The 20045-nt window shown below is 40.9% G+C and overlaps 2 non-coding genes across 2 annotated transcripts; both read right to left on the bottom strand.

Annotated features, from left to right (window-relative positions):
• Window positions 1-271: 271 nt before the first annotated feature.
• Window positions 272-378, bottom strand: LOC118482516. Its single transcript, XR_004868550.1, has one exon. It is a non-coding gene; the product is annotated as a small nucleolar RNA R71 (small nucleolar RNA).
• A 5850-nt stretch (window positions 379-6228) lies between these two features.
• Window positions 6229-6335, bottom strand: LOC118482416. The gene has a single exon (XR_004868456.1). It is a non-coding gene; the product is annotated as a small nucleolar RNA R71 (small nucleolar RNA).
• Window positions 6336-20045: the final 13710 nt, after the last annotated feature.

Raw genomic sequence — 20045 nt, 5'->3', positions numbered from 1 at the left:
AGTACGAACGCAATCAATATCTAGTCTGCCTAAGTTTCATGGTCACGCACATGAAGAACCATATTTACACATTGCTGCATATGATGCACGTTGCAACACAATCAGCAGGTAAGGTTTCTCAGTTGATGATGTGAAATTGGTACTCTTCCAATTCACACTTGAAGACAAAGCGCAGCAATGGTTCCATTCGCTACCGTCAGCTTCGATCTTCACATGGGGCGAAATGCAGCAACAATTTTTAGAAGAGTTCTATACTCATTTGCGTACTAAAAACGCTAGGAAGGATATTCGAGGGTTTCGACAACAACCCGGTGAGTTATTTCATGAAGCGTTCAATCGTTTCAAAATGATGCTCAAGAACTGTCCACATCATGAGATATATTTGTGGGAGCTCATCAATACATTCCACGAAGGCCTAACAGATGAAGATGCAAGGGATGTAAATTCAATATCCAATGGTACGTTTGGAACGAATTACGAAGAGGATGATTGGGAATATTTAGAAAGAACCGCAAGGGCGTCAAAACGCAAAGCTCAATCTTCTAGAAGTGCACGACATTCGACAGTGAAGGCTGCAGACCAGTTACTACCGGAGACTTGGGGACCATACCCGTTGTGTGGTCATTGTGGGGATATAGGGCACATTGTTGATCAGTGCCCTAGCATTATCGGTAATCTGGATGAGGTGAATATGATGCAGGGTAGTGGGAACAGGTATTCGGGTTTCCAAGTAAATAACCAATATTATCAGCCTCGGAACCAAAATAATTATCAAGGGGGTAATAATTCGGGTTTCCAACGAAACTACCAGCAGAACAGTGGTCAGGGGAACAATGATATGATGGAGATGTTGAAAGCAATTCAGCTTGACTTACAAAATCAAAGGCTTGAATTGAAAAATCTTGCTCAAAAGGAGGAGATGCGAGATAAAGCCGTTCAATCATTAACCACACAAATGGCCCAACTTGCAACCGATGTGAAAGAGCTGAAGCAACAACAAGGGGAGCTGCCAAGTGATACTCAACCAAATCCCAAGAATCCACGGAGTACATTGATCAGTGGGGTAAATCCAGTTCCTAATAATACTTGTTATGATAATGGTTTGTCTTCTTCGAATGTGATTGCAGGTCTAAATGAAGCGGTTGTGGAAGAAAGTGGAATTGATTTGGGGGAGCCGGTTGTCTCCATCAGAGTTGGGAAGCTCAAAATCCACAAGGCATTGCTGGACTATGGAGCAGGAGTGAGCGTGTTACCTGGTAGCTTGTATGACCAGTATGACTTTGGTCCGCTACAAGCGTGTGATAGCATGGCTATGTTCGCAGATGCGAGTTTGAAACAACCACGAGGGGTTGTGAAGAATGTGGTCATCCAACTTGGCGATTTTTACTACCCGGTTGATTTTATGGTTGTCGATTATGCACCATCGCTTACATACGAGCAGCCGCAGGTAGTTTTGGGTCGCCCATTCCTATATACCGCGAACGCCCAGATTGATTGTTGAAGCGGAATGGTCACCATGAGCTATAAGAATCGTAAGTTGTACTTTAATGTGTTTTTAAAAACTATATCTTACGATCCTGTTAATGATGCTTGTCACATAGTTGCTACTAATGAACATGATTCAAGTGTGACAAAGGACAGGTTAGAGGCGAGTGGATATCGGGTGAAGAAGTCAAGTGTGAGAAAGCCATTTGGCGGAGGAAAACCACCTGATGGTAGGTTTGGATGGGGTAATGAAACTGTAGTTAACCCCAACCGAAGTGAAACGGTGACCCTCCCTAAAAACTGGATGGATATGTACGGAGAGACATGGGAGGGAAAACGTGCAGCTGAACCACCTTGAACATCATGTACGGTCTGGCTGAAGACCTAAAACTTAGCGCTCTCGGGAGGCAGCCCGAGGATGTAGAGCAGTGTACCTTGTTTTGTGTTGTTTTGTTTTGGTGTTGTGTTTGTGTTTTGACAGGTTCTTGATTCTATCTTCACGGATGCAATAATTCAAGTGTGGGGATGTTTCGCAACATCCCTGGTAAGATATCAAAGAATCGATGGAATGCGTCTATTCTGGTTAAAGCACAACAACAACATCACTACAGACACATGATCAGGTGCATTTGTTTATCTTTCTTACCTTATTTTTGGTGTGTTTTGTTGTTTTTGGTGGTGTAAAACTTTGTTTTGTTTATGGGATGTGTGTCGTTTGGTTTGTTTGTGATGAGTTAGCCGCTTATTTAGGATTGTTGGTTTGTTTTCCCGGGCTTATATATTAAAAGCACCATACATTGAGGACAATGTATCCCAAGTGTGGGGATGGGGGAGCCCGGGAAGGGATTTGTGGATAAAGCTTTGAAGAGATTGAAAGTGGTTGAAATCAATGAAAATTGGTAAAAATTGAAAATTTTTAAAATTTTAAAAATTTTTCATCGCCTTAAACAAGCTAATTGGATACGAAAACCTGAAGTTTCAATCACTAATAGGCTTCTTACCGGTAGTAAGCTAGATTAGTCCCTTGTCATGGATGTCCCTTTAAGTTTCATGAGAGTAGGTTTGACAAGTGTTTTTATAGAAAATGAGTGAAAAGAGATGTCTATCTAGGGGTAACATGTTTTAATTGCATATGCTACATGTCGTCAACCTTTTTACCTTTTCTTGGTGAGATCTTGAGCCTGTAGATGGATATGATACATTATATGATGAATTCATTTGTTGAGTGTAGGCTACGTGTCATTCTGTGTTAGAACTTGTATGATTCGATGCATGCTGAGACTGTGGGTTTGACATGTGCACATGTGTGATAAAGGCAGTAGGATTTCCTGTCACACCCTTTTGTGTTGTGTTTCTTTTGTGTTATTCACCAAATTTCCTTTAGTAGCCCTGTTGAGCCTAACTACCTTTCGTTTGTTCGCTCATTGTTTATTGTGAAAAACCGACCGTGATGATATTGTTATGAAAAAAAAAGAAGAGAAAAAGAAAAAAAGGAAAATGAAAAAGAAAAAGAAAAGAACAAAAATATAAGTGTTGTGAATATCGTCTATGTTCTTGGGTAGAAACCAACCCAATAGTGTAAGTTGTGTTTGAATAAAGTTATCACGGTTTGGTTATTGTTTGTGAGGCAACTAGAAAAGAAAAAGAACCTAAAAAACAAAATATTTTCCTACCTTTACCCTAAGCCCAAAACCCAAAAGTCCTTTTGATTTGTGCCATGTTAGATGATACGGTGGAGGTTAGATTGTCATACAAGCCTATGATTGCAGGATTTCGTGTTTGCTTTTTGGAGTGTTTATGTACTAGCACATTACACGCTAGTCCAGATATTAACCCGAGAGGAGAGTACATTGTGAGGGGTGTGTAGCGTGTGGTTAATTGTAAACATGTTAGTTTTAGATAGACAAGTCTTAAGTTTTGAAATTGCATCATTTACTTGTCAGACTGTCAATCTCGATTGTGTCAGTCTATGGGATGGGTATGACTTGGGACTGAACAGGTTGAACCGGTTAGGGAGTTTAGAGGTATTGTTACTGTGGTGACTACTTCTAGTTGGTTTGCTTGAGGACAAGCATAGGTAAGTGTGGGGATGTGATGGATGGGTTTAGGAATGTGATTTATATGTGTTTAATGTCTAATCTTATGCATATTTGGTTGTTTATATGTGTGGAATTGGATAACTATGAGAAAATGATGTTTTGCAGGTTAAATACGAAGATTGGATGAGTTTTGGGGAATGTTAGTGGATTGAAAATGAAGATATTAGAAGATGGCATGATAGAGGGTTGAATTACGAAAACGTGGGCGAAAACAGTGCGTAAAAGGGAGCTAAAACGAAGAAGTTATGAAGAAAACAACTTTGGAAGAATCTGCCGACCGTAAGCTACGGTTCACCAACCGTAAGCTACGGTTGGGTGCTGATGTTGGTCAGAATTCTAAAACTGTAAGCTACGGTTCCCAAACCGTAGCCTACGGTTTGGGTTACGGAAAAACGCAAATTTAAGGGTTTTTATGATATATTAGGGTTGGTTAATGTGGGCAATGATTATCTCATCTTCCAAGTCGAACCCAGGCACCTCTAGGGCATCAAGATCGACGTTGTTTCACTCCAATCCATCATTCATCACACCGAATCATCAACCAAGATCATGAATTCATCATCAATCCAAGCTTTTGAAGATTCTTCGTGCGAGATGAGCGGCTAAACTTTTTGTGGTTTCCTCCGGATGGAGGGTTTTTGTAAGTTGATTGATATTATGTGTTGACACTATCGTTTTAACCTGGTTATCTAAGCATTCGATGCTTTTCACCATTGATTTGATTTCTTGATTGTAAACAATTACGTTTATTTAAACCTTAATTTCTAAGCATTCAGTTCCCGAGAGTTCTAGTAATTGGGATATATTTGGCATGAGGTTAGGGTTTGTAAATTGTAATTGATAATCATTCGATAACCTCCCGTTATGTATTGACCGGAGTACTTAGTCGTTGGTTATCACAATTGATGAATTAAAATTAACACCTATGTCTATGTAGGTAACGGTTAAACACATAATTGAAGTTAACTGTAGAACCTGAAATCTGGAGGAACCTGATTTAAAACACAATTATTATTCGTTAATTTAGCTATTTCTCAAAATCAAACAAACTGATTTTCTCATTCAGTAATATTTAATCAATCCTTTTCATTACGACACTTTCCACAGTCCTCCCTTGGTTCGATACCCTGCTTATTCTATACTAATAGTTTAAATAGGTTTTTGCATGTCCATAACGACAGACATCAAAATGGCGCCGTTGCCGGGGAGGCGTGCGCAAAGTGCTTAGTGTTAAGTTCTAGTTGAGTTAAATATACAAAAATCCAAAAAATAATGTCTTTTTAGTTTGTTCTGTTTTGTTCGGATTTACGCGAGGTTTTCTTGTTTTTGTTTGTGCAGGTGATCTAGGAAGTGTATGCATCATACTCGGAATTCCGCGAAGTCATCACCATTAGTGTTCGACCCAGAGATCGAGAGACCAGTAAAGCACACAAAGAGAGTACTACATCGTGAGAACAAGATTCTTCAATCACCAACATCAACACTCAAGACAATGGAGAACTTAGCAACACCGGAGAAACAACCCGCAACTTCACAACCACAACAATTCTCGCCAACACCTACCCAACCTTCACCAAACACTACCATACCAGTTCCACCACAACAACCGCAATCTACACAACCTACCTCTACATCTCCAGTACCATCCTTCTCAACCTTTTTCCCAAACTTTGATAACAATCAACCAACTTCCACCCAAACAACATCTCTTCAACACCCAACTACGACCCAGACTGTTAATTTACAGTAGTCGTCTCCTTATGTTAGGATCATTCCTGCTGACACTCCATTACCGAGTCAAACTCAAGCACCTAATGCAACATCAATTCCGCCAGCCGCTCGACCAGTTATTTCACAGCAAAGTCAGCCAATGCCAAATCTTTATAGATCGACCATTTATGATCAAGGAAATAACTCAGGAGATTTTGATGATGGCTATGAGGAATATGATAACTACGTGGGTCAAAAAGAGAGACAAGTGGTTAACACGGGTATCTATGAGAGGCAAACAGTCGGATTGGGTGCAGCCGAGAGAGTCAATCAAGGGAATGTAGGGTATCAACAATATGTGCAACCAACGCCAATACAACAACAGATACCACAACAATATCATCAACCTGACCCACTCAATCAGCAGCCTGCTCCGAGAAGGCCGGTGGTGGACATTCCATTACCACCGCCGGTACCTCAGATGCAGGGCCAGGCAAGACCGCTGCCACGAAACCTACACCGACCGGTGATTTTACCGGAAGGAATTCCGCGAAGAAATAATTAAGGTCCAGTTCGAGGTATAGAGAGCCACTTCAGGCCTGCTATAGTTAACAACCCATCACCGGTTGTGATCCCGCAATTACAAGGAGGGCGGTCATTCGAAGTACGAACGCAATCAATATCCAGTCTGCCTAAGTTTCATGGTCATGCACATGAAGAACCATATTTACACATTGCTGCATATGATGCACGTTGCAACACAATCAGCAGGCAAGGTTTCTTAGTTGATGATGTGAAATTGGTACTATTCCAATTCACACTTGAAGACAAAGCGCAGCAATGGTTCCATTCGCTACTGTCAGCTTCGATCTTCACATGGGGCGAAATGCAACAACAATTTTTAGATGAGTTCTATACTCATTTGCGTACTAAAAACGCCAGGAAGGATATTCGAGGGTTTCGACAACAACCCGGTGAGTTATTTCATGAAGCGTTCAATCGTTTCAAAATGATGCTCAAGAACTGTCCACATCATGAGATATATTTGTGGGAGCTCATCAATACATTCCACGAATGCCTAACAGATGAAGATGCAAGAGATGTAAATTCAATATCCAATGGTACGTTTGGTACGAATTACGAAGAGGATGATTGGGAATATTTAGAAAGAACCGCAAGGGCGTCAAAACGCAAAGCTCAATCTTCTAGAAGTGCATGACATTCGACAGTGAAGGCTGCAGACCAGTTACTACCGGAGACTGGGGGACCATACCCATTGTGTGGTCATTGTGGGGATATAGGGCACATTGCTGATCAGTGCCCTAGCATTATCGGTAATCTGGATGAGGTGAATATGATGCAGGGTAGTGGGAACAGGTATTCGGGTTTCCATGTAAATAACCAATATTATCAGCCTCGGAACCAAAATAATTATCAAGGGGGTAATAATTCGGGTTTCCAACGAAACTACCAGTAGAATAGTGGTCAGGGGAACAATGATATGATGGAGATGTTGAAAGCAATTCAGCTTTACTTACAAAATCAAAGGCTTGAATTGAAAAATCTTGCTCAAAAGGAGGAGATGCGAGATAAAGCCGTTCAATCATTAACCACACAAATGGCCCAACTTGCAACCGATGTGAAGGAGCTGAAGCAACAACAAGGGAAGCTGCCAAGTGATACTCAACCAAACCCCAAGAATCCACGGAGTACATTGATCAGTGGGGTAAATCCAGTTCCTAATAATACTTGTTATGATAATGGTTTGTCTGCTTCGAATGTGATTGCAGGTCTAAATGAAGCGGTTGTGGAAGAAAGTGGAATCTATTTGGGGGAGCCGGTTGTCTCCATCAGAGTTGGGAAGTTCAAAATCCACAAGGCATTGCCGGACTATGGAGCAGGAGTGAGCGTGTTACCTGGTAGCTTGTATGACCAGTATGACTTTGGTCCGCTACAAGCGTGTGATAGCATGGCCATGTTCGCAGATGCGAGTTTGAAACAACCACGAGGGGTTGTGAAGAATGTGGTCATCCAACATGGCGATTTTTACTACCCGGTTGATTTTATGGTTGTCGATTATGCACCATCGCTTACATATGAGCAGCCGCAGTGTCACACCCCTGATTTCCACGTGTCACCGGTGGGCCCGGTGGAGGGTATGGTGACGTAGTTGGCATCATCATAGACAAACAACACAATATAATAATGCACAGCGGAAGCAGAAATAGATTCATTTCAACTTTAAATAAAATGTAATATTAAATATCACGAGTAGTTGAAACGGATCCACAGGCGGATCAAATAAAATAAGATAATTGTTCAACAGTTTTATTGTCATCCGAGCTTGCGAGACTATTGTGGACGCTCTAGGAGACAGCCGGCCTAGTACGTGTAGTACCTGCACTTAACCTTTTGGGAAAATACGTCAGTTTACACTGGTAAATACAAATTAACTGACTCATTTTGAAAATGATTGAAAATTTATTTAAATGCACATGGCATAAAATATTTTTATAACTTGGGATAATTATGCAATATAATCTTGTGAACAAATTACATGTTACTTGTGCGTTCAGTAGCCCGGATCTTGTCCGGGTTAAAGATCAATAGACACACCACATTAAAGAGTTATACACTGACAGGTGTACGCCTACACCTCGTGCTCTGGTCGTGGCCATCTCGTAAGATGATGCCAAGGATATCCGGGACATGGTCATTAACCCCCCAAAGGCTTAAAGTAAAACAAGACTGTTTAAACGAGCCGATCAAATTATTCAATTGAACACCCAAGGGTGCAAGATTTGTACGCTCGATCAAGCGGTATTCTATATATCGTAACCCAAGCCCGTATAGGGAAAATAAGTTAAAAGTATTTACCTTAGTAAGTATGAATCACAATTGGCAAGTGAGGGTAGCTTTTACTGGGCCTCCTATTCTGGAACAAAGGTTTATAATAACCTATTAGATTCCTAACGGGTCTTTTATTTAAGCCTAAGCTTGACCGGTTAGTTTTAAGGACGATACGGTTCAAGCGCACGATTAAGCGAAGACCGGATAGAATTTGTTTTAGACCCGACAAGTTTGAATACTTGTATAATATGGGTATACTAAATACATTCTGGATTTTGAGACAAAAATGATAACGTTTGACCCGTTTCGGTCAATTTATGCAAACTAGTTACATAAACCGAACCGAGCGCTAAAAGAGCGTTACGGGTAGCCAAAAGAGTCATATGCAAGTTCCCTGAGATAATATGCTTTAAATATGATATAATATCAGCAAGTTATGTTCCATTATGCCCCGGATGAATTTAAACTCAATTTATGCCTTATAAGGGCATTTTGGTCATTTAAAAGATTATAAAAGGGTTAAATTGGAAATCTGAGTTACAGGTCTGATTTATACAGTAAATATACTTAATTTGACATATTATAACAGTAGGGTATGACCCATATACAAAACTTATCATTTAAAATCAAACTATGCACCTTAGGGGTATTTTGGTAATTTCACAAGGGCTAAAAATGTCAAAACTGGAAATCTGAGTTCAAAAACTTATACTTACTATTATTTTTTAAAAATATGCTAAATACATCAGTAGGTATAATCCTTATATGTTTAATATGGGTATAACGCATACTATGCGTTAAAGACGCTTAGAAAGGTGATTTAGAGCCGTTTCCGGGTTTTCAAAAGAAAGCTGAGATTTTTATATTTCCAGAATGCTCAAAATATCTTATTTAACAAATAAAATCAGTAGAAAAAGGTTTGGGGTCAAAAGGATGCATAAAACTCATTTTATGGTTTAAAAGGTCGAAACCGGTATTAACCGAATCAAACTTAGAGACCTATGATACGATCAGCCAAAAATTAAATAAAAATCTTCAAAAATCCCAAAATATTATATAACATCAGTGGCCAAAAAGTTTTATATCAAAAAGTGGCCTTAAATAGGTTATACGCTAAATGCGCCGTTTATTTAACATAAAGCTATAGTTTTACGATATCGGCCATAACTCTAAATCCGGACCTCCAACTGATATCAAATTTTCGGTGCAAGTTTATAAATCAGTAATAAAGGTTTCTACTCTTTCATTTTTCCAAAACTCCCGTTTTATAACAAAAAGGGCAAAATAGTCAACTTTAAGCATAAATCGGAAACATGCATATGAATCGGTTAAGCATGGAATCAAGTTGTAAAATTCCAGAGAGTTAAACATAAATATAAATGGTTCAAAATAAGCTCTAATGCAGATCTCAAACATGCATGCACGGATCCGAATCGAGAGTCAAAGAAAAAGTCGTTTTGTAAGACTTTCGGTTCCAATCCGGGCTTATACTAAAGATTGTCGAGTTGATCATGATAAAACATATTCTTACATTCATTATAAAGTTATTTTTGGTGATCAAACTGATTGCATGTTATCTACATTACCATTTATGCTATATTTTGTAAAAACCAGTTCTGTTGACTTTTTAAGAACAACTTTGACTCGACAAATAGCATGCTTAGAGTGGGAATCAGAGAATACCCTTTTGAGGGTTTGTTTCCCACATAAATACCAACTTGTAAGTAGTTTCAATTTGAGAAATGACAGAGCCATCTTCGTTTAATCGAAAAGTCAAACTATATTTACTACGGATTGACTTTTGGCTAATAATCTATGCTAGAACGAATTAGAGGAAGTTATGGATGCTTACAAGAGTCCTAATGGAGCTTAGATAGCACTTTGTAGTAGCCTTGTCGATCAGAAAGCTCCTGGAGATGCCTTGTGAATTTTTGAAGGTTGCTAGTGTTCTTGTTTCTAACACGACCTCAATTGTAGTGATTTTGATCAGATTTAAAGTGGTTTCAGGTGTTGTGAGAAGTCCCCAGGTGTCCTTACATGCATGGAAGTTGATTGGAGCATTTGGGAGGTGACGCAAGCTGTCCTCAACTCAAAAATCGGACTAAAACAGCCCCTGTTCGCGAGTTCTGCAGCTGGGCATGGGTCGCGGCCCGCGTAAGGCAGCCCAGGCGGGTCGCCTGGGGTCTGCAGCTCCCAAATATTTGTTAAATGTTGCAGTTTTGGTCCCTGTTCTTCGCACGCGAGATTTTTGCCGTTTATCTTGACTCGTAAACCCTCAAACTTGATTTTTAGGAACCTTGGGACTTTTACCAACATGGTAAAGTCCTCGGTTAACTTTGCGCTCACCCGAAAAGCCATGAAATTCGACGTTGACGCTTTTAACCCCTCAAGTACGGTTTTGGCCATAACTTTCTCATACGATAACGAAACTTCATGAAATTTTTACTACATATTCTAGTGAGTATATTCTAGCATTACAAAGCTTCGGGGCTGTCAAAAGATCACTCAGAGGTATAAATTCAACATGTTGACACTTTTAGTCCCTGTAGTTTGTAATTCCTCACTTTAGTGCATTTTCCGCTTCGTATGATCCATGATCTATCCGTTTAGGGTTATAAACACCATGTAGGGTTATTGTAGAGTCTTTTTATCCATTGTTGACACTTTGGACCCTTACGTTCCATAGTTTTCACTGTTTGTCAACTTTAGTCCCTCTAAAGTATGTTTTCGCATATGCAAAGCCTATGACACGTGCCAATGCATTATTGGACGTAAATTTTCGAGGTGTTACATCCTCACCCCCTTAAAAGAAATCTCGACCTCGAGATTTACTGGAACAAATGAGGATATTTTTCTTTCATCGTGGATTCTACTTCCCATGTGTATTCGGGACCTCTACGGGCATCCCATTTGACCTTAACAATAGGTATGTACTTTCTTCGGAGCTTCTTAACCTGTCGATCCTCAATTGACAATGGTTTTTCCACAAACTTCAAGCTTTCATCAATGTGTATATCTGTATGCGGTATGACCAGTGATTCGTCAGCGAAACACTTCTTCAGATTACAGATGTGGAACACATTATGAATAGCGCTAAGTTCTTCAGGCAAGTTTAACTTATAAGCAACTGACCCGACACGTTCGACAATCTCGAAAGGTCCTATGTATCTCGGGCTTAGCTTGCCTTTCTTACCAAATCGCATCACCCCTTTCCAGGGCGATACTTTAAGCAACACTTTATCACCTACATCGAAGTGAAAATCTTTGCGCTTAGGATCCGCATAACTCTTCTGCCTATCCCTGGCAGCTTTCAAACGATCGCGAATCTGAACGATCTTGTCTGTCGTCTCAAAGACGATTTCTGGTCCTGATAGTTGGACATCTCCAACTTCTGCCCAACAAATGGGCGATCTACACTTTCTACCATATAAGGACTCAAAAGGCGCAGCTTTTATGCTGGAGTGGTAGCTATTGTTGTAGGAGAATTCAATTAGTGGTAGGTTCTTATCCCAACTACCACCCAAATCGATCGCACATGCTCGAAGCATGTCTTCCAAAGTTTGAATGGTACGCTCACTCTGACCATCAGTCTGAGGATGGTAAGCCGTACTAAAATTCAAACGAGTGCCCAATGATTGTTGGAAACTCTTCCAAAAATGAGACGTATATCTAGTATCTCTATCGGAGATAATAGATACAGGTATACCATGTAGCGCTACAATCTTATCAACGTATAATTGAGCTAACATATCGGAGCTATACGTCTCCTTGATGGCTAGGAAATGAGCTGACTTGGTTAGCCTATCTACTATAACCCATATAGTATCGTTTCCTTTTCTCGTCTTCGGCAACTTGGTGATGAAATCCATTGTCACCATTTCCCATTTCCACTTGGGAATTTCAGGTTGTTGAAGCAAACCTGATGGCTTCTGATGCTCAGCTTTGACTTGCGCACAAGTCAAACATTTAGCTACACATTTAGCTACATGCTCTGCTACGGACTTTTTCAAACCAATCCACCAGTAGTTTGCTTTTAGATCCTGGTACATCTTATCAGCTCCAGGATGAACGGAATATTTAGAGCTGTGGGCTTCCTGGAGGATAACATCCCGGAGTCCTCCATAAACTGGAACCCATATTCGTCCGTTTAGTCTTAGCATTCCATCTTTGTCATAGGATAACTACTCCTCAGTTACTCCTAACTTCTCTTCAGGATAGTTAGCTTCCAACACAGCTTCCTTCTGTGCAGCTAACACCCTTTCGTTCAAATTATTCCTTATTTCTATGCGCTTGGCATTGATCCTTATCGGCTTCACTCTTTCCTTTCTGCTTAAGGCGTCGGCAACTACATTTGCCTTGCCTGGATGGTATCTTATCTCACAGTCGTAATCATTTAAAGTTTCCATCCATCATCTTTGTCGCATGTTTAATTCCTTCTGATTGAACAAGTGCTGAAGGCTCTTGTGATCCGAATAAATCACGCACTTGGTTCCGTACAAGTAGTGTCTCCACAGTTTCAATGCAAATACAACGGCACCCAATTCCAAGTCGTGGGTGGTGTAGTTCTTCTGGTGCACTTTTAGCTATCGTGAAGCGTAGGCAATGACCTTGCCTCTCTGCATGAGTACACAGCCCATACCAGTGTGTGACGGATCGCAATACACCACGAATTCTTCTATACCATCAGCCAATGTTAACACTGGGGCATTGCTCAACTTCTTCTTCAAAATGTCAAAGGATTCCTGCTGCTTAGGGCCCCAATCAAACTTAATCTTCTTACGAGTCAACGAAGTTAGAGGCGCAGCAATCCTTGAGAAATTTTCGATGAATCGCCTATAGTATCCTGCTAATCCGAGGAAACTGCGAATCTCGGTAGGAGTCTTTGGCTCCTGCCAATTCATAACTGCTTCTACCTTAGCGGGATCTACTTGGATACCACGCTCACTTACCACATGTCCAAGGAATTGGACTTCTCGAAGCCAAAATTCGCACTTCGAAAATTTGGCATGGAGTTTCTCATGATGTAGAAGTGTAACACCTCGAAATTTTGAGTCCAATAATGTGTTAACACGTGTCATTTGATTACACGTGGCATTTATAATAAATAAAGGACTAAATTTGACAAACCTTGAAAATATATAAATTCGAGGGTTATAAATGTCAACAAGGGTAAATATGCTGTATAGTAACCCTAAAATAATGCTTGTACCTTCAAACGAATAAATCATGGATCGTACGGAAGCGAAACCCGAAAGAAAGTGAGAGATTACAAGCTACAGGGGTTAACTGTGTCAACATGTTTAATTATACCTCTGAGTGACCCTTTAACGTTCCCAAAAGCTTTGTAACGGTGTATACACTCACTAAAATATAGTATATAAATTTCGCGAAGTTTCGTTATGAAACGAGAAAGTTATGATCAGATTCGTACGAGAAGGGTTAAAAGCGTCAATAATAAAATTTAAGGCCTTCTGAATAATAAATAAATTAACCAGGGGCTTAACGACACGGGTAAATAACGCGAGGTCCCTAAACGTAATTAATCAAAGGCCTTATCGCAAAGTTACCCCTTCAAACCCGAAAGGTCAGGTAATTAATTACCAAAGATTCGATATTTATTATATAGATTTAGTAATCATTTGAAAAAGATTTAATTTTAACCCCTTACGGACCGTAAAGGGTATGCCTTACGGACCGTAAGGAGGGGGAATGATTGCTGAGATCCGCCTATGGCTTACGGACCGCAAGGCCGAAGCCATACGGTCCGTAAGCAGCGCCCAGCGACAGAAATGTGGCTGTTGGCTGTTTTAAGCGGCCAAACATGAAGTAATGGGTTTTTCAGAGGTATGGTTGCCCCCTACTCGACCCATAAGCCTCTAGGACACATGCCATTCATCCATTACCAGTTGTAGAGTGATGTGTGATGATCTTGAGCTTGGTCTTTGGCTATAAATAGCATACTTGTGTTCATAAGTTCATCACAACTCAAACACTCTCATCTGATCATTTCAAAGGCTCTCAAGTGTTCCTCTCTGCTCCCTAAGCAAGTCTTAACTTCTGTAAGTTGCTTAGATCCTTTATAGTTCCATTTATGCTTAGTAAATCACTAAGAACCAAACCGTCGTAAATACGGTTTGACTATTAAATAAATCCGTGATGGTTCTGTCTTATGACGAATCAAAGGTGGTTATGAGATGGTATTTATTTGGGTAATAAACCTATAAAAGGGTTCCCTCTGATCACCACTCTAACTATGTCAAATGTCGAGTCAAACGTGCGGTTAAAAAGTCAACAGAAAGCTACTTTTACGATTTATGCATAACCTGTAATATATATGCTATGAAACCTGTTTAGACACTCATAAAACATGATATTAAGTATATAAACTTGTTTGCGCTCGTTTGAATCGACCATTTGCTATATTGAACCGGTTCGGAGCCGAATGTCACAAAAGTTGACTTTTGCTTTGACTTCAGTTCTGACCCGTTTTAGTGAGGTATAGATATGCCTTAGGACTCTCTTAGGACCAGGTTACATGATGGTATAAACCTCTGTGATCGGTTCATGAGTTATCCGAGTCTTTTGCGCATTTCCGTTAATCGCCTAAAAGTTGACCGTAACGGCCTTTTTGAAATAAAACGAGTATTTCGGACACGTGAACGGACCATAACCTTGCTTATTAAATTATAAGCATGTCCTTAAAGTTTCACGTCAATCCGAGGTCTAGAATGAGAGTTATGCTAAATAGCGCATTTATAAGAAACTTTTGTAATAAACGGCGCAATTAGCATAACGCCTATCTAAACCAAGATTTTGTCACCAAGACTTTTACCCACTGTCATAAAATAATATTTTTGGAATTTTAAAGATTTTTAATAATTTTTACCTCGCTCATAACCTGCGGTTATGGCTACGGTTCGGTAAATACCGAATATGCCCTTTTCGGCCAAAACATGAGTTCTACAAGGTCTTTTGACCCGATTCCAGTTGCTACTGATTTTAAATAATAAATAAAGTATTTTAGACTTTATAAACTGTTCGGGAAACTCAGATTTCCTGTAGAACTCGAAAAGCCCTTTAAAAGTCTTTAAAATGACCGAAAAGCCCCTACGGGGCGTAATATTGACTCAAACTCGTTACGGGCATCACGGAAGGTATCCTACTGATACCACAACCTCTTTAAGGCATATTGACTTAGGAAATAAGCGTAAGACTCTCATGGTTAACCGTTTCGCCTATTACGCGCACGGTACGGCTTATAAAACTAGTTTTCATAAAATAGCCGATACGGGTCAAATTATATTATTTGGACCCCAAAATCCAGAGTGTGAACCTTGAACCCATATAAAACAAGTCTCTGAACTTGTTTGGGGCAGAATCACATTCCATTCTCGGTTTTCGCCTTTTCGCGCGATTAAACCATATTTATATTCCGGAACCAACCGGTCTAGGCTACGGCCAATATAAAGACCCGTTAGGATTCTAAGAGGTTAATTAAAACCTTCGTTCCAGATTAGGAGCCCAGTAAAAGCTATCGGTGATTTAATCAAACTAAGGAATAATACTTGCAAAGGTAAATACTTTTAACTTATTTCCCCTATACGGGCTTGGGTTACGGTATATTAATACCGCTTGATTGAGCATTATATTTTCCATCGCTTAGGTGGTTAATTGAATAATATGATCGGCTCATTTAAACAGTTTTGTTTCTTAAAAGCCTTTGGGGGTTTAATGACCGTTGTCCCGGATATCCTTGGCATCATTTTACGAAATGGCCACGACCATCGACATCCCGGTGTAGGCGTACACCCGGTATACATTGTCGACATTAAATTAAAAGACGTAGCCGTTGGTTTTTATACTACGGTTTTACGCAATGTGGTGTGTCTATAAATCTTTAACCCGGCACAACCCGGGCTACTGAACGCATAAAAGAACATGTAAAACGTTCGCAAGATTTTAATAATTTTCCCAAGTTATAAAAGAGTTTGTGCCTTGTGCATTCAAATCAATTTAATAAACATTTTCAAATGTGTCAGTTGAATGTATTTACCAGTGTAAACTGACGTATTTTCCCCAAAAAGATTAAGTGCAGGTACTATACGAAATTGGCTGGTATAGCTTCCTAAGCATCACGAATAGTCTCGCAAACTCGATGCCGTATCTGAATGAACAATATTTTGTTATTTTGATCCGCTGTGGATACATTCGACTTCTGTAATATATTTGATATTACCACCAGAGGTTGAAGTATATATTTATCTTTAAAGCTTCCGCTGTGCATTTATATAATTGTGTGGTTTGACTATATTGTTGCCAACATCGTCACGGTAATCCCCCACCGGGCCCACCGGTGATACACGTGGAAAACGGGGTGTGACAGGTTGGTATCAGAGCCAACATTAAGTGAATTAAACACTATCCTATTGTGTTTAATCTCAATAACACAATTGCACATACTTGAGTCTAGACAAGAACTTAGGACAAATTCGGATTAATACTCCTTTTTGTCTTTATTTTCATTTCGATTTTTAATAAGTTTTGGAGCAGGAAAATGCCACCTGTTATATTTCGAGGAAGAGGAAGGGGAAGAAGAGGCAGAGGAGATATCGTGACACATCACGATCACGAAGCTGGACCGTCAGGTACAAGACCTCCTTCAATGACAAGGAGCGAAGAACCACAACGACGAAGAGATCTTTACGAACCTGCGAGGCATTCCACCTCGCACAGCTCGACGCCATCATACAGGCACTCCTTTGGGCCAAATTCAGAGAATGATCCCAACAACCCACAACCTTCCTTCATACCTCTACAACGTTCGGTATCACACCGAAATTACGACGACCCTACTCCATACTTCATAGGTCAGTTTAATCCAGCTGACTACATACAGGAACCTTCAGGTTTTGTTCCACTAGGGCCACAAGATCACTTCTCCGAAGACCATATGGATGAAGATACTGATCCAACAGAACCTGCTCGTGGTACGCCCACGCATCCGATAGAAGTCTCCGATGGGTCATCCTTCCATGGCACACCCTATCAAGGACCAGATAGTTTCCAAGCGTTGTTCGACCGACATGAGTGGTACTACACGCCACCTCAACAGACATCACAACAACCGCGACATCCACAGGATCCCTCTGAGGATTCCCGCTTTGTGGCAGTTACGCCACCACCTCCGCCACCGGCGCAACCAGTAATGCCTGATCCGCCAAGGCGTAGGAGGACAAATGCTCGTATGTCCACACGAGGAGGAGGAGGTATCCACTTCAGCACCCCTCGACACTTTAGTAGTAGCCACTATCCGCCACTACAAGAGGAAGGACCTTCAAGTCCTATACAGGAGGCGAACTCCGCACCAGCTGCACCAAATTCGCCACCATTTGGGTATGACCAACCCATACCTGCTTACACGGGTCCAACGGCTTACAACCCGTTCGAACCGTCTCAGGCACATTACAACTACAATTATGAGCGCGACCCGTATGTGGTGTCGGCTAGATATAATGCACGCTACCCTGACGGAGCACATGGAAACATGGGAGCTCCGGACTACTCAGCTCATGGGTATCCAATACCTCCCAGGCCTCCAGTTCCGCAACAAGCGCCACAACCACGTTTCTCTCCTCCTGAACAGGAAGAGATACTCCATCGACTAGATCGTGTGGAGAGAGAGTTCGAGGAAGAGAAAAAGAGCCACCGAGGATTTCTCAAAGGCTTGGCGAACCTACTAAAGGGCAAAAAGAAGAAACGTGACCACTAGCCCTTAATAGTTGTACTAATGTAAATTCTACTTTGAAAGAAGTCCCTGCGTGGACACTTATCGTATTTAAGTCCCTACGTGGACTTATCTTTTAGTCCTTGCATGGACACCTATCTTGTATTAGTCCCTGCGTGGACTTGTCACTTATTTTAAACCTCTATGGAGGTATGTACTATTTGAAAAACCCGTTTAGGGCAATATGTGATTGTATTTGAGATTATGGAATGTATGTTATGAGTTTTGTTTTAATATATACGAAATAAATCAAAACCATTCCTTTTAAATTGATCTGCCTAAATAAAGAATCTTACGAGTGAAACCTAGCCTGGTGTCTTTTAAAGATCCGGCCAAGATGGTAGGACTTAATTAAAGGATTCAGATTCCCTGTTAATCTCTGCAAGCATGTTGACATTCATGGCAGAAGTGATTCGTTAAAATCACGCACGTCATTCTTATACAATAATCCTTTAAGGATTTCAAAACCCAACTAAATGATTTATAAATCGGGGGTTAAATCACCAATGAAGGCGATCAATTATATTAAAACATCCATTAGTGATGTAGTGCCTACGGGCCAATCATATTAAACATCCATTTGTGATATAGTGCCTACGGGCCAACCTTATTTAAACATCCATTAGTGATGTAGTGCCTACGGGCCAATCATACTAAAACATCCATTAAGTGATGCAGTGCCTGCGGGCCAACCATATTAAAACATCCATTAGAGGTGTAGTGCCTATGGGCCGTAATAATCGTCTTATAAAGACAAAAGACAGTGGTGGTCTATGACTCCCTGTCAGAAAGAGATAAAGGAACTACGGTTCAAATCTCTATGCCTTGGATTCTCTGAAATCTCGGCTAATAGTATAAAACATCCTCGTGATTAGGCTTTATGCCGCCAATATTATTGATATAGCTAAAATAGGATATATTCAAATCCTAAGATTTAAAGAAGTAATAAGTTAACAAAATATGGTCTCTGTTACCATGGTTGACAAATTGTCATGAAGGACAATTATATAATAATCTCCTGAATAAAATTTTGTTATCTTCTGTAACATACTCAAGTTACAATGGCGGATCCCAATGGAGAGAACAGCCATACAAATGAAGATGACGACGACAATGCGCAGGTGCATCTGACCGGCGCACAGCTAAAGGCTCTAATTGACAATGCTGTTCAGGCAGCTCTTGATCGCCAATACACTGAGTCTCATAGCAGATCTGTAACAAAACCACTCTCCAAACCAAAGACACACTCCAAACCACCCTCTCAACCCAAGAAGGATGACGACAATCACTCGTCAGCTGAAAATAGTATTCGTCGTGAACGAGAGTACACTGATGCATCTGGTGCCAAGGGTTGCACCTACAAGTATTTTGTATCTTGTAAGCCCCGGGAATTTACGGGGGAGAAAGGTGTTGTTGACTGCATCACCTGGCTGGATGAGATGGACACTATTGTGGACATCAGTGGGTGCGCAGAGAAGGATGTGGTGAAGTTTGTGTCCCAGTCATTTAAGGGCGAGGCCCTGGCATGGTGGAGAGCGTTGGTGCAGGCATCGGGTAAGTCTGCTTTATACAAGATGACATGGGAGGAATTTATTGCTCTCATTAAGGAAAACTACTGCCCTCAGCATGTGGTTGAGAAGATCGAGACTGACTTTGTGTCACTGGTGATGACGAACCTGGACTGCCAGGCATATTTGACGAGCTTCAATACGATGTCTCGCCTGGTACCGTACCTTGTGACACCAGAGTCTAGAAGAATCGCCCGTTTCATTGGGGGCTTGGAGCCTGTGATAAAGGCGAGTGTAAAGGCCTCCCGGCCGACGACCTTCAGGTCAGTTACTGACCTCTCCTTGTCTCTCACTTTAGACGCGGTCCGTCTAAGGACCCTAAGGAGCAAGGAGGCCGAGAAGAGGAAACGTGAGGATGATACCTCACGAAGGTCAGGGAAGAAACACCGTGGAAACGGTGAAGGCAAAAGAGGGTCGGAGGCGAAGAAAGATGGGCAAGCAGGTGAAAGGCCCAACTGCAAAATCTGCAAGAAACCCCACTCTGGGAAGTGCAGGTTTGAATCGAATTCACAGTCACAACCAAAGACTCCTTCCTGTGGACTGTACAAG

This window comes from Helianthus annuus, chromosome 9, assembly GCF_002127325.2.
Source record: "Helianthus annuus cultivar XRQ/B chromosome 9, HanXRQr2.0-SUNRISE, whole genome shotgun sequence".
Lineage (NCBI taxonomy): Eukaryota > Viridiplantae > Streptophyta > Magnoliopsida > Asterales > Asteraceae > Helianthus > Helianthus annuus.
Note: the sequence above shows the minus strand (reverse complement) of the source record. Positions and strands in the feature narration are given on the sequence as shown.